This window comes from Oncorhynchus kisutch, linkage group LG22, assembly GCF_002021735.2.
Source record: "Oncorhynchus kisutch isolate 150728-3 linkage group LG22, Okis_V2, whole genome shotgun sequence".
Lineage (NCBI taxonomy): Eukaryota > Metazoa > Chordata > Actinopteri > Salmoniformes > Salmonidae > Oncorhynchus > Oncorhynchus kisutch.
The window spans coordinates 33,362,792-33,377,818 of NC_034195.2; positions in this window are offsets into that span (position 1 = coordinate 33,362,792).

The window sequence follows — 15,027 nt, forward strand, 5'->3', positions numbered from 1 at the left end:
CCAGTACTACACTGAACAAAAATATAAATGCATTTCTCTCTATTTTTTTGCACAAATTTGTTTATATCCCTGTTAGTGAGCATTTCTCCATTTCCAAGATAATCCATCCACCTGACAGGTGTGGCATATCAAGAAGCTGATTAAACAGCATGATCATTACATATGTGCCCCTTGTCCTGGGGACAATAATAAGCCACTTTAAAATGTGCAGTTTTGTCACACAAAATAATGCCACAGATGTCTCAAGTTTTGAGGGAGCGTGCAATTGGCAGAGGATTTAATGTTCATTTCTCTACCATAAGCCGCCTGAAACGTGGTTTTAGAGAATTTGACAGTACTTCCAACCAGCCTCACAACTGCAGACCACGTGTATGGCGTCATGTGGGCGAGTTGTTTGCTGATGTCAATGCTGTGAACAGAGTGCCCCGTGGTGGTGGGGTTATGGTATGGGTAGGCATATGATACGGACAACAAACACAATTGCATTTTATCGATGGCAATTTGAATGAACAGAAATACCTTGACGAAATCCTGAGATCCATTGTGTGGCCAATTCTTTTTTAAGGTGTCAGTGACCAGCAGATATATATCTGTTTTCCCAATCATATGAAATCCATGGATTAGCACCTAATTTATTTATTTCAATTGACTGATTTCCTCATGAACTGTAACTCAGTAAAATATTAGAAATGGTTTCATTTATATTTTTGTTCAGTATAGATGGGTGTACCTAATAAACTGGCCATTGGGTGTAGATGAGTACATAAAAAATTGATATATGGCATTGAATTGAATACCTGTATTCCCACCAAAATCCAAGAACTCCATTCATTATTTGTCCGTGCCAGTTTTTTTTATTTTTTTATTTCACCTTTATTTAACCAGGTAGGCTAGTTGAGAACACCTTTATTTAACCAGGTAGGCTAGTTGAGAACACCTTTATTTAACCAGGTAGGCTAGTTGAGAACACCTTTATTTAACCAGGTAGGCTAGTTGAGAACACCTTTATTTAACCAGGTAGGCTAGTTGAGAACACCTTTATTTAACCAGGTAGGCTAGTTGAGAACACCTTTATTTAACCAGGTAGGCTAGTTGAGAACAAGTTCTCATTTGCAACTGCGACCTGGCCAAGATAAAGCAAAGCAGTTCGACACATACAACAACACAGAGTGGAATAAACAAACATACAATCAATACAGTAGGAAAATGTTATGTGCTATAAATCACTCAATATCTGATAAATTATAAAAATTCCAAAAGGTTGGAGTATCTTCATCCATTGTCTAACTTGCATTTATTAGAATTGTTTTTAAAACCTTTTAACAATTTCGATGACCATTGCTAGTTTAATGAATTTCACATTTATGATAGATATTCATACATTTTATAACGGCTGCTATATAGAGCTGTTTTTAATGGTTATGGCAACACTTCCAATACACTGTGAGTGACAGAAAGCACATTCAATACATTATACACATAATGTTGCTCATACAATCTGTTACCAAAATGTCTCCCTTGGTGGGGAGAGAGGTAGGGAACACATACAGTACATGTGACCTAGCACCAGCTGCTATGAAGTCTACTATGCTATGCTGACGTGTCCACTCACACGATAGCTGAACATGCACATTTAATGCACACTAATTCTCTACTCAAGTGCTTCTTCATGCCATATACTCAACACTTCCCATACTCTAGTCCAGGCCCCTGCTCTTACCTCAAACCACAGTGACTTGCCGTGGTATTTGAACATGGAAAATAAAATGCAAACATGACAGAGTGCAGGACTAGGACCGTACAATCCTTTTTTAAATTCAATTAGCAGACACTCTTATCCAGAGCGACTTAACAGGAGCAACTATGGTTATGTGCCTTGCTCAAGGACACATCCACAGATTTTTCACCTAGTCGGCTTGGAGATTCAAACCAGCGACCTTTCGGGTACTGGCCCAACACTCTTAACCGTTAGGCTACCGACCGCCCTGATAGTGTATTTAGCTAAGTAGATAGTGATGAAAAGTCAAATGTCTATTCAGTATGCCTTTCTGTAATGAAGCTTGTTAGTGATATCACTACTACAGTAAGTGATATCATAAACAGCGAGCTGACCCCGACTCTGGACTCTATTCACGTTACACAGTCCTCCTCTCTGAACCCACGTCATATGACCCAGTCCCACCCTTCTCCCTCTCTCTGTGTAGTGTATATCTGTGAGAATAAACATGATGGCTGTCTGACGGAGTGAGTCCCATGAACCACCACAATGCTGAAACAAACTCTGCTTAGCTGCTCCACAGCCCTGTAAATATTTGTCCTTGCTGCAACATAAAGAGATTCCTCTTCCCTTTACATACTGTATCTGCACCTCTATATTTATCAACTTTTTCCACCCTTCAATAGTTGTCTAATGACTTTGCCTAAGTCTGCATTTCTCTACATTCCTGTTTTAACTCTCACCTCTATGGGTTGAGGGAGTAGCTGAGGTACATATGTTTGTCAGAGCTACTTGAAAAGACTAGACAGTTCTGATATTAAGATGAATTATGTGGAATTGGATTATGGTGACAAGATCAGGACACGTCTGGCTTGGCTGGAGATAGATAAGCCCCAGAATCCCTGCAGTTCCCATAGTCTGGAGAGACCGGGAGACAGAGAGAGGGAGGGGAGAGAGAAGTGAGGGAAAGAAAGCAGAGAGGGGGGGACAGTTCTCTGACCTGGTATGACATGGGAAGCTCTCTCTCACACACACTGAGCTGTTGCAGGGTCACACTGATATGAGCATGCAGCAGAAGTGGAATACTAAATGCAGATGTCGTGTCATCAGTCTCATGGAAACGTCCATTTCCTATCAGGGATTATCACACTGGAAGGCCTTCTAGTTCAGGAGCAGTTCAATCACATCCAGTTAGTGATCTAATCTTTTGAAATGTCCCATTTGTGGCCTGTAGCCACTCACATACAGAACAGTCACACAGGCACTACCTCTCTTTCACGCACACACACAATCTCACCCACTCAAAAGCTAACCTTAAGGACAGCTATCTCACAAACAGGAGAACATTAACAGATTATGATGGGTTTGCAGGGTGTCTACCTGATGAGGGCATTATGTTTGCTCGCAGATACTATACCACTCAACATGGATCCTCTCTCACTGAATCTGTTGAGACTGGTTCAGCAAGAGGTAAGGCAAACTTTTGCCTTTTGGATATGGAAACTGACCCTAACCAGACAGAACAATATGTATATCATATGTATCTACGCAGGACGTGGGTGGAAGTCATGGCATTGAATAGCACCCTGTTCTTATCACTAAAAAGTGAGGGACCCCTGTCCAAAAACAACCCTAGCCCCTAACCATTTGTGTAGATCAGGAATAATTGGATAAGCAATATGCTGGTAGCTCCACTTTGCCATATGCTTACACCTACCCAATAATTTCAGATGTACAGAACACATGTGCCTGGGTCTAAAAGGAGGGGGGCCAGAGGCTGTTTATGGCCGGAGCCTGAATGCTATGGATATAGCCCTGTCTCCCTGCCTGCCTGCCTGTTCATAGGATGGTGCCGTAAGTATCTGCACGTTCAGTTAGATACACCACTTACTTATCTATCTACTGGGTGTCACTCAGAGTAATCCATGAGGCAATAAACTAAACACTGAAACCACACAATGGAAATAAATATACTTGATGCCACATGATTTCAATAGAAAGTTTACTTTTTTCTTAGGGTAACATTGTCAAGTCACATTGTCATTGGTTTGGAACAGAGTATATATACATTGATACAAGTTATGGACTATATTTGTGCTAATTAACGAAATACACACAGAAGTAAACTAAGGAAATGCCAGAGAAACACTCACCACCAGCAGCCTAGAGTCCCAGTAGATGGCATGCCAGGTCTATAGGACGGCAGCTCCAAAGTAGGTCTAATGTAAAGGCCTCTGACTGTATAGCCTGGAGATAGTGTACTACATACAGTAGTACTCAGAAAGGCCACGGGGAGGGCAGTAATGCTGAAGCAAATAATTATTCCCACATAACAGGTGTCAAATAGCACGAGATGTTGCATTTGTAAAGTGTGTCTGGACAGGGCCTTTCCCGCGGCGGCAGTAGAGAAGTCTCCCCAAAATCAGGTTAGCCGCTGTCACACGCACAGTGGTATTGGGATAGGCGCAATGTACGTTAGTCAGTGGCTAACCTGATTTCAGATTCATAAAATAAATCCTACCAAATGATAACTGAGGGGGAAAAAATATGGTATGTATTATACAGTAACAACACAATAATAGCATAACAACAATAATAATCATCATCATCTTATTTGATATCAACATGGCATGCAAATATAGGATACAATTAATCGTGGCTATAGGAATTGTTTTACAGCGCAAGTTGCGTAAATAGTGTGCATCCAAATACTGAAAATAACTTTTGGATTCGAAACTATGTGCAATCTCAGTTGGTTTGGCAGGCTCCTCCTTGACATATTCATCTAAATTTTCGATACATTTCGGTTGTAAAATATTTAGCATGGTTCTCATTTATCATATCAGTCAAATTACAATGATCAACAACAAGGGAAGTAATTCTACAACATAGGCCTAACACATCATCAAATTCAACGTTGCATCGAGCTACTTCAAAAACATTTGGAAAATATTCTCAGGAAATTATTACAACATTTCACAAGATAAAGATACAGAAGTCTACTCACCAATCTCCCACATTTTCCTTTTGAATAGGTAATGTGTAAGAGAAAATAACTCCCAATAGCTCTGAAGAGTGCCACACGTTCATACAACTGTTTTCTCAAAAAATATGTCAAATATTTCATTAAAGTTAGGTGCATTTAAAGAATAGCAGTTTAGGCCACACTAACCCAGAAGTTCAGTTCAGTTCACTTGCGCTACCCCAAAACTACCCATTCCAATGCATCTCTGCAACCTGACCTGCATATGCAAAGCATACAGATATTGGCGTCTTGTAAAGCCTGTGGACACTATTCCTACTGTACAAGCCCGCCCAATAAACACAACCATCGAATTACAGCGTCCAATTGGTGTACTTAACACCACCAATGGGTTTAGTGGATTTCCTTGAGTTATGGTTGGGGTGCGGCGCGTTCGTTTCTGCACGTCTCAGGCTTTATTAGGAATAAACCATTTTCGCGTCATCAATTTCCTTCCATCGGCAATATTAATCAGAAAGGCGGTTACGACAAGATTCTCCCCGTCTAAATCGGGCAAACTGTAATGCAACATTGGTCGTCGGAATCAAGGGGCGTGCATTTAACCCGTTTTGAGAAAAAGCGCTCTACCCGTACTACTGAAAGTGGTTGAACTCTGCTCGCTTGTGTACAGTGTTGCCATGAGGCGAGTGTGGTTGTGCACGTACTAAGGATGCTGCTTCATTACAGTAGTGGAAATCAGAGCGAGAGAGCGCGAATGGCACAGACTGTATGATCTGGGCTAATGGCGTAGTGCAATCATACAGTATTCAAGGCGCATTACCGATCATCTTGAATTATTTATATGTCCTGCAAGATGCAAAATTCAATGTTGGATACAATGGCCTAACACTCAAGATCATTATTTTATACACGTTTAACACATTTTAAACAAATACAAAAACATTTTGCTGAGAAATTATCTATAATTAAACTGTCTTCGAGTGCGAACGTCGTCCTATTCCTGTTGACAATTCTTCATAACCACCCCCCCCCCCCCCCCCCCCCCCCCCCCCACCCATTTTGAGCTTGCATATTCCAACGTTTCCTCTAACTACTGAAAGGTGTTATGTTCAGGATCAACAACATTACCAAGTACCCTTTTTGAACCGGAACAGGTCGATCAACAGTTTGGCAAAGCAATAGAATCGTGTCTGGTCAGAAAATGCCAGACCATACCATTTATTTGATTGGATACAATCGGATACAGTGTGGACAAATTCTACCACGATACAAAACGATACAAAACAACAACATACATTTCTTACAATATATTATGTAACAGGTCCACCCAGGTACTGTCATTTCAATATCAACCAGCAGAGAGCAAGAAAGCCACATAGTATGTAGGCCAATGCCTATTATCAGTGGAATGATCAGGGCAGGATTACAAATGGACAGGGCAAGTGCCCTAGGCTCTCATGGTATGCACAATTTTCTCTCAGCCTCATGGCAAAATGTGTAGAATAGCAGAAAATGTGCTATAAAACTGCACAATTTTCTCTCTGTCCCATGGCCAAATGTGTAGAATAGCAGAAAATGTGCTATAAAACTGCACATTTCTCTCTCTGTCCCATGGCCAAATGTGTAGAATAGCTCACAGCCTTGTGACAAAATGTGTAGAATAGCATTATAAAACTGCACATTTTTCTCTCTGCCCCGTGGCAAAATGTTTTGAAATGCAGGAAGTTAGGGACAGATTGCAATTTATAGGGGGGAGGGGTGGTCCAATATAGGGGAGGGTTGTGTGTTTTTTTGTTGGGCACAGGGGAGGGCAGTGCATTTTCCCCCTGGTTTACATCTGCTAGTTGCATGTATTACTATGTAATTTCTTCCATCCTAGCCAATTTTCCTCATCTGCTCACATGCGCCTCCCCTATATCAAGGTGTTTTGGTACTTCTCTTATGCACTATGCTTATCCATTTGCTAACATTTATTATAAACTGGGTGGTTCGATCCCTGAATGCTGAATGGCTGAAAGGTGTGGTATATGAGACCGTATACCACGGGTATGACAAAACATTTATTTATTCTGCTCTAATTATGTTGGTAACCAGTTTATAATAGCAATAAGGCACCTCTGGGGTTTGTGGTATATTGCAAATATATCACAGCTGTAACGGTTTTCTTTAGGTGAAGGAGAAGCGGACCAAAATGCAGCGTGGTTTCTTTGATTCATGTTTAATAATAAAAGATAAACACGAACATTACAAAAACAATAACCGTGGAAAACCAAAAACAGCCCTATCTGGTGCAAAACACAGATACAGGAACAATCACCCACAAACACACAGTGCAACCCAGGCTACCTAAATATGGTTCCCAATCAGAGACAATGACTAACACCTGCCTCTGATTGAGAACCATATCAGGCCAGACATAGAAATAGACCAACAAAACATCCAACATAGAATGCCCACTCAGATCACACCCTGACCAACCAAAACATACAAACATACAAAGCAAACTATGGTCAGGGTGTGACAACAGCTAAGGGCTGTATCCAGGCAATCAGTGTTTTGTTGTGCCTAAGAACAGACCTTAGCCGTGGTATATTGGCCATATACTGTACCACACCCCCTCGGGCCTTATTGCTTTACTATACCACAGGTCGGTATAATCTACCAGTCCATCTTGCCTTTTATCCACCATTCATATTGACAATAGTGCTAGGTGGATCTTTTGTCCATATTTGCAATAGGCTAACTAGCAATCATACCACACATAAAATCATTCAAAGCTGCATCAATTTTCAGTATGAATCGACAAGAACAAATAGGAATAGCTGATAGGCAATGGAGATGCCACGTTCATCATTGCACATGAAAGAACAGTGAAGACATGAAGCACAGCTCAAAAAGCTCCCCTATTGATCTAGTTTAGGAACAATAACATTATCCTACCTAGACTAGTCTACAACATCACAATGCAATGAATCATTTATTGTTGTTTTCAAGCAAGTGCTGCAGTGAAAATGTCATTTGAATAATGGTGCAAAAGCCCTGTGATTTGAATGTTTCATTCAAAAGTGTCTATCTCTCTGGGGATAGGCCTAAGCTTGTCTTTGTTTATATAGGCTATATCCATTTCTAAAAATGTTATCATACTGTGGACACCTAAGCCTATAGGCCTATGCATGCAATGCCCTGATGCATTTAGTGCTCAGATATTGAGGTGGACAATTATTGTTTAAGAAAAGTTGTCTAAAAACTGTATACAAAAATGGCTAAAAGGTTTTGCATATGCTACACATTTAAACCCAAGGAATAATGTTTTTGTAATTTGTTATAGGCAGTCTTTAAGGACAAGTAAATGTGTCTCATTTGGCCAATATCCTTCCTTTATTGATCTTAAAGACATACATTTCTCAAATGTCTGGTAAATTAAAATCTTCATGGTCACGTTGTGTGGCACCACATTTTCCGAAAGGAAACTCTGAAATGTGCAAATTGTTTTTATATAGATTTGATCATATTCACATGAAAATCTGTCACCAATTGGATGAAAACTGAGCTATAGACACCCTAAAGACTCTGGCAAGTGTGCTACTCTAGTGTCACGTTGATTATGCCTGCACATCATGGTTCACCAACAGCCTCAAACATCTAAAGAACGAGCTACAGACCAGTCAAACAAGCTTGAAAGATTTGTACTTCAACTCCCCCCTCATACTCATCTGGAGGATGAACATTTTCTTGCTTGTACAGTGCATTCGGAAAGTATTCAGACCTCTTAACTTTTTCCACATTTTGTTACTTAACAGCCTTATTCGGGCTCTGGCAGGGCCCCACAAGGACATTCAGAGACTTGTCCCAAAGCCACTCCTGCATTGTCTTGGCTGTGTGCTTAGGGTCATTATCCTGTTGGAAGGTGAACCTTCGCACCAGTCTGAGGTCCTGAGCGCTCTGGAGCAGGTTTTCATCTCTCTGTACTTTGCTCAGTTCATCTTTCCCTCGATCCTGACTAGCCGCTAAAAAACCTCCCCACAGCATGATGCTTCCACCACCATGCTTCACAATAGGGATGGTGCTAGGTTTCCTCCATACGTGACGCTTGGCATTCAGGCCAAAGAGTTCAATATTGGTTTCATCGGACCAGAGAATCTTGTTTATCATGGTCTGAGAGTCCTTTAGGTGACAAACTACAAAGGGTTGTGATGTGCCTTTTACTGAGGAGTGGCTTCCGTCTGGCCACACTACCATAAAGCCGTGATTGGTGGAGTGCTGCTGAGATGTTTGTCTTTCAGGAAGGTTCTCCCATCTCCTAGAGAAACTCTAGTTCTAGAACTAGTTTTGCTAGAGTGACCATTGGGTTCTTGGTCACCTCCCTGACCGGGGCCCTTTTCCCTCGATTGCTCAGTTTGGCCGGGTGGCCAGCTCTAGGAAGAGTCTTGATGGTTCCAAACTTCTTCCATTTAAGAATGATGGAGGCCACTGTGTTCTTGGCGACCTTCAATACTGCAGAAATGTTTTGGTGCCCTTCCCCAGATCTGTGCCCTGACACAATCCTGTCTCGGAGCTTCCTTCGACCTCATGGCTTGGTTTTTGCGCTGACATGCACTGTCAACTGTGGGACCTTAGATAGACATGTGTGTGCCTTTCCAAATCATGTCCAATCAATTGAATTTACTACAGGTGGACTCCAGTCAAGTTGTAGGAACATCTCAAGGATGATCAATGGAAACGGGATGCACCTGAGCTCAATTTCAAGTCTCATAGCAAAGGGTCTGAATACTTATGTAAATAAGGTATTTCTGTTTTTATTTGTAATAAAAACTTGTTTTTTGTTTTGTCATTATGGGGTATTGTGTGTAGATTGATGAGGAAAATGTTTTATTAAATCCATTTCAGAATAAGGCTGTAACGTATCAAAATGTGGAAAAGGCCAAGTGGTCTGAATACTTTCTGAATGCACTGTATATCATTTAATTAACAATACATTTATTTTTTAGTTCAATGCAACTTCAAATGGCATAAATATCATAAATAAATTAGTGTTATAGAAAATATATAGGCCAATATACAGTACCATTAAAAAGTTTGGGGTCACTTAGAAATGTCCTTGTTTTTTAAAGAAAAACACATTTTTTGTTCATTAAAATAACATCAAATTGATCAGAAATACAGTGTAGACATTGTTAATGTTGTAAATGACTATTGTAGCTGAAAAGGCTGATTTTTTATGGAATATCTACATCGGCGTACAGAGGCCTATTATCAGCAACGATCACTCCTGTGTTCCAATGGCACGTTGTGTTAGCTAATCCAAGTTTATAATTTTAAAAGGTTAATTGATTATTAGAAAACCCTTGCAATTATGTTAGCACAGGTGAAAACTGTTGTTCTGATTAAAGAAGCAATAAAACTGGCATCCTTTAGGCTAGTTGAGTATCTGGAGCATCAGCATTTGTGGGTTCGATTACAGGCTCAAAATGGCCAGAAACAAAGACCTTTGTTCAGAAACTTATTAGTCTATTCTTGTTCTGAGAAATGATGGATATTCTATGCGAGAAATTGCCAAGAAACTGAAGAACTCGTAGAATGCTGTGTACTAATCTCTTCACAGAACAGCGCAAACTGGCTCTAACCAGAATAGAAAGAGGAGCGGGAGGCCCCGGTGCACAACTGAGCAAGAGGACAAGTACATTAGTGTGTCTAATTTGAGAAACAGACGCCTCACAAGTCCTCAACTAGCAGCTTCATTAAATCTTACCCGCAAACATCTGTCTTAATGTCAACATTGAAGAAGGCGACTCCAGGATGCTAGCGTTCAAGGCATAGTTGCAAAGAAAAAGCCACATCTCAGACTGGCCAATAAGAAGAAAAGATTAAGATGGGAAAAATAACACAGACACTGAACAGAGGAGCTCTGCCATTCACAAAATTTCGGAATTCTCTAAATTTCACTACTAACACACACACACCTCTCTCTCTCTTCTGGAAAGTACATCATCTTTGTTTTCTTTTTGACTTGTGTAAATATTTCTGTATTTCTTTCACTAATAACAGTACTACACTTTTTTTTACATGATATAGTACTACAAGAACGAGAGCCCTGCCTAATCTAAGTACAGGGGGTCCCTAATGTAAACTGGATCTCTTTCCTCCATTGGAAAAGCCTAGACTGTCCCACTTTAGCTTCTACATGCTGTCCTACTTTAGCTAGCTAGGGCTGGTAAAGTGGGACAACAACAAAAATGACTAAATTACAAAGTTCAAACATAATATTGGCAACTTGTTTTGATGCACCAGTACATAGTATGCACATTTACTCCACAATTTGGCACAATGCATTATGAAAGTTTTATAACCTTAACATAAAATAAATAGCTATGTGACTGATCATACCGTGTGCTTCTCAGCTTCCTGTTTGGAGCTTGCTCTGCCACCCTCTATAACACCGATCATTAACAAGATTCAGCCGCGGGACGATTTTTCTTTGAGCGGATGGTCTGGGGGCCGGAAGGTGAGACTGCAAATTGACCTCTATTATGCATGGGAATACTTGGGAACAGATTTCTTAAATTAAAATCACTTGGAGCTTATTTCCTGGTGTTTTTACAGTCTATTATGTCCAGCATTGAGAAATATATATATATATTTGTATTTATTTTTTGCTCAGAAAACTTGAGGGGCCAAATTCGGCCCACGGGCCGCCAGTTGGTGAACCCTGCTCTATAATGTCACACAAATGAAGTGATCACACATCATGTTGTTTCTCTGCAAGGGCTTAGTAACAATATTTTAGATTTTCTCTTGTCAGACCAAGAGATAGACCTGTCAGGATTAAGCTGTCCCAGTTTATGACTTCCCTCGCTTTCTGAATTCACCCTAAGCCTAGTTAAGGATCTGTTTGAAATATCAAAACTGGTGGAGAAAGCAATGGGATAAGTTAAATCTATGAAAATCAAGAGAAGTGGACTTTTGTTGATCAGAAGAAACGTGTGTTGGATCTCAAGTCAACTGATGGATATGATGTGTCATGCTTTGATCTACTGTTTGAAGCAGGGCACCTGTTAAAGCAAACAGCCTGGTCTCATAGACTAGATGTAACATAGTAAATGTAAACAAAGAGAGGATGGTTGGTCGGGGTGGACGGGAGTCATTTCTGGAGTAGCGTAAGAATTCAACAATGCTCTACTGAAGAAGATTCATTGAGTGGTCGATGCACGTAGAATGAATCGCATGGTCAATTAATCAATCGTTCAAATGTATTTATCAAGCCCTTTTTACATCAGCTGATGTAAGGAAAAACACCCTAGAAAGGCAGGAACCTAGGAAGAAACCTAGAGAGGAACCAGGCTCTGAGGGGTGGCCAGTCCTCTTCTGGCTGTGCCGGGTTGAGATTGTTGAACAAGATGTTGAAATGTTCATAGATGACCAGCAGGGTCAAATAACAATAATAATCACAGTGGCTGTAGAAGGTGCAACAAGTCAGCACCTCAGGAGTAAATGTCAGTTGGCTTTTCGTAGGCGATCATTCAGAGCTGGAGACAGCAGGTGCGGTAGAGGAAGAGAGTCGAAAACAGCAGGTCCGGGACAAGGTAGCACATCCAATGGTAAATGTTCTTGTGTTTTTTGATGAGCTTCTCCCTTTCCGAGTGCAGCTGGGATATGTGAACTACTCTGTCAGAGTGTTTATTCCCAGACCATTGCAATGTACCCACTATTAAATGTTGGGACATGTACCAAGTGTATGCAGACGGGAGAAGCCAAGATGTGGGATATTTGGGTAAGATCATTACGAAAGCGATTTTTTGCAAAAGAGAATGGACAAAGAGCAAAATGTTGTGTGTCTAGCTGTCGTGTAGATCATGAAGCGAAATCCGTTGAATGCCCCAGGATGGTGATTGGGGAGAACGGGCTCGTGGTAATGGCTGGAGCAGAATGAGTGGAATGGTGTCAAATACATCCAACACATTTGTATTTATTAGGGATCCCCATTAGCTGCTGCCAAGGCGGCAGCTAATCTTCCTGGGGTCCAAACACATTAAGGCCCTTATATTACATATAAAACCAAATATAAAACAGTACATCATATAACATTACTACACCACTACATATCTACAATACAAAATGTGTAACGACCACCATACAACAATATTACAATGTATGTGTGTGTAGAGTGCGTGAGCTAACGCTTTTGTGTATATGCGTGTGTCTGTACCTTTGTGTATGTCTCTTCAGTGTCCCCTCTGTTCCATAAGGTGTATTTTTACCTGTTTTTTTTCATCTAATTTTACTACTTGCATCAGTTACCTGATGTGGAATAGAGTTCCATGTAGTCATGGCTCTATGTAGTACTGTGCACCTCACATAGTCTGTTCTGGACTTGGGGATTGTGAAGAGACTTCTGGTGGCATGTCTTGTGGGGTATGCATGGGTGTCCGAGCTCTGTGCTTGACGTTTAAACAGACAGCTCAGTACATTCAGCTTGTCAATACTTCTTACAAAAACAAGTAGTGATGAAATCAATCTCTCTTCCACTTTGAGCCATGAGAGATTGCCATGCATGTCATTAATGTTAGCGCCCTGTGTACTTTTAGGGCCAGCTGTTCTGCCCTGTTCTGAGCCAATTGCAATTTTCCTAAGTCCTTCTTTGTGGCACCTGACCACATTACTGAACAGTAGTCCCAGTGCGACAAAACTAGGGCCTGTAGAACCTGCCCTGTTGATATTGTTGTTAAGAAGGCAGATACCGCTTTATTATAGACATACTTATCCCCATCTTAGCTACTGTTGTATCAATATGTTTTGACCATGACCGTTTACAATCCAGGGTTACTCCAAGCAGTTTAGTCACGTCCACTTGCTCAATTTCCACATTATTCATTGCACGATTTAGTTGAGGTTTAGGGTTTAGTGAATGATTTGTCCCATATACAATGCTTTTAGTTTTTGAAATCCTGAAATATCCACCTATTCTGAAACTAACCGTAGCTGTTTGTTAAGTGTTGCAGTCATTTCAGTCGCTGTAGTAGCTGACGTGTATAGTGTTCAGTCATCTGCATACATAGACACACTGGCTTTACTCAAAGCCATTGACATGTTGTTAGTAAAGATTGAAAAAAGTAAGGAGCCTAAACAGCTGCCCTGGGGAATTTCTGATTCTTCCTGGGGGGGGGGGGGGCTGTTAAGAACTCTTTTGGACCTAGACTTTGTGCTCCGGTACCGCTTTCCGTATGGTAGCAGAGAGAACAGTCTATGACTAGGGTAGCTTGAGTCTTTGACAATTTTTAGGGCCCCAGTGATGTACTGGGCCGTACGCACTACCCTCTGTTGTGCCTTGCGTTCGGAGACTGAGCAGTTGCCATACCAGGCAGTGATACAACCCGTCAGGATGCTGTCGATGGTGCAGCTGTATAACTTTTTGAGGATCTGAGGACACATGCCAAGTCTCTTGAGGGGCAATAGGATTTGTCGTGCCCTCTTCACGACTGTCTTGGTGTGTTTGGACCATGATAGTTTGTTGGTGATGTGGACACCAAGGAACATGAAGCTCTCAACCTGCTCCACTATAGCCTCGTCGATGAGAATTGGGGCGTGCTCAGTCCTCCTTTTCCTGTAGTCCACAATAATTTCCTTTGCCTTGATCACGTTGGGGGAAAGGTTGTTAAACTGGCACCACACGGCCAGGTCTCTGACCTCCTCCCTATAGGCTGTCTCGTCGTTGTCTGTGATCAGGCCCACCACTGTTGTGTCGTTGGCAAACTTAATTATGTTATTGGAGTCGTGCCTGGCCATGCAGTCATTGGTGAACAGGGAGTACAGGAGGGAACTGAGCACGCACCCCTGAGGGGCCCCTGTGTTGAGGATCAGCGTGGCAGATGTGTTGTTATCTACCCTTACCACCTGGGGGCGGCCCGTCAGGAAGTCAGGATCCAGTTGCAGAGGGAGGTGTTTAGTCCCAGGGACCTTAGTTTAGTGATGAGCTTTGAGGGCAATATGGTGTTGAATGCTGAGCTGTAGTCAATGAATAGCATTCTCACGTAGGTGTTTCTTTTGTCCAGGTGGGAAAGGGCAGTGTGGTGTGCAATAGAGATGGCATTTTCTGTGGATTTTTATTTATTTTATTTAACCTTTATTTAAGTAGGCAAGTCAGTAAAGAACAAAATCTTATTTACAATGATGGCCTCCTCCGGCCAAACCCTAACCCGGGCGACTCTGGGTCAATTGTGGGGCGCCCTATGGGACTCCCAATCACTGCCAATTGTGATACAGCCTGGAATAGAACCAGGGTCTGTAGTGACGCCTCTAACATTGAGATGCAGTGCCTTAGACCGCTGCGCCA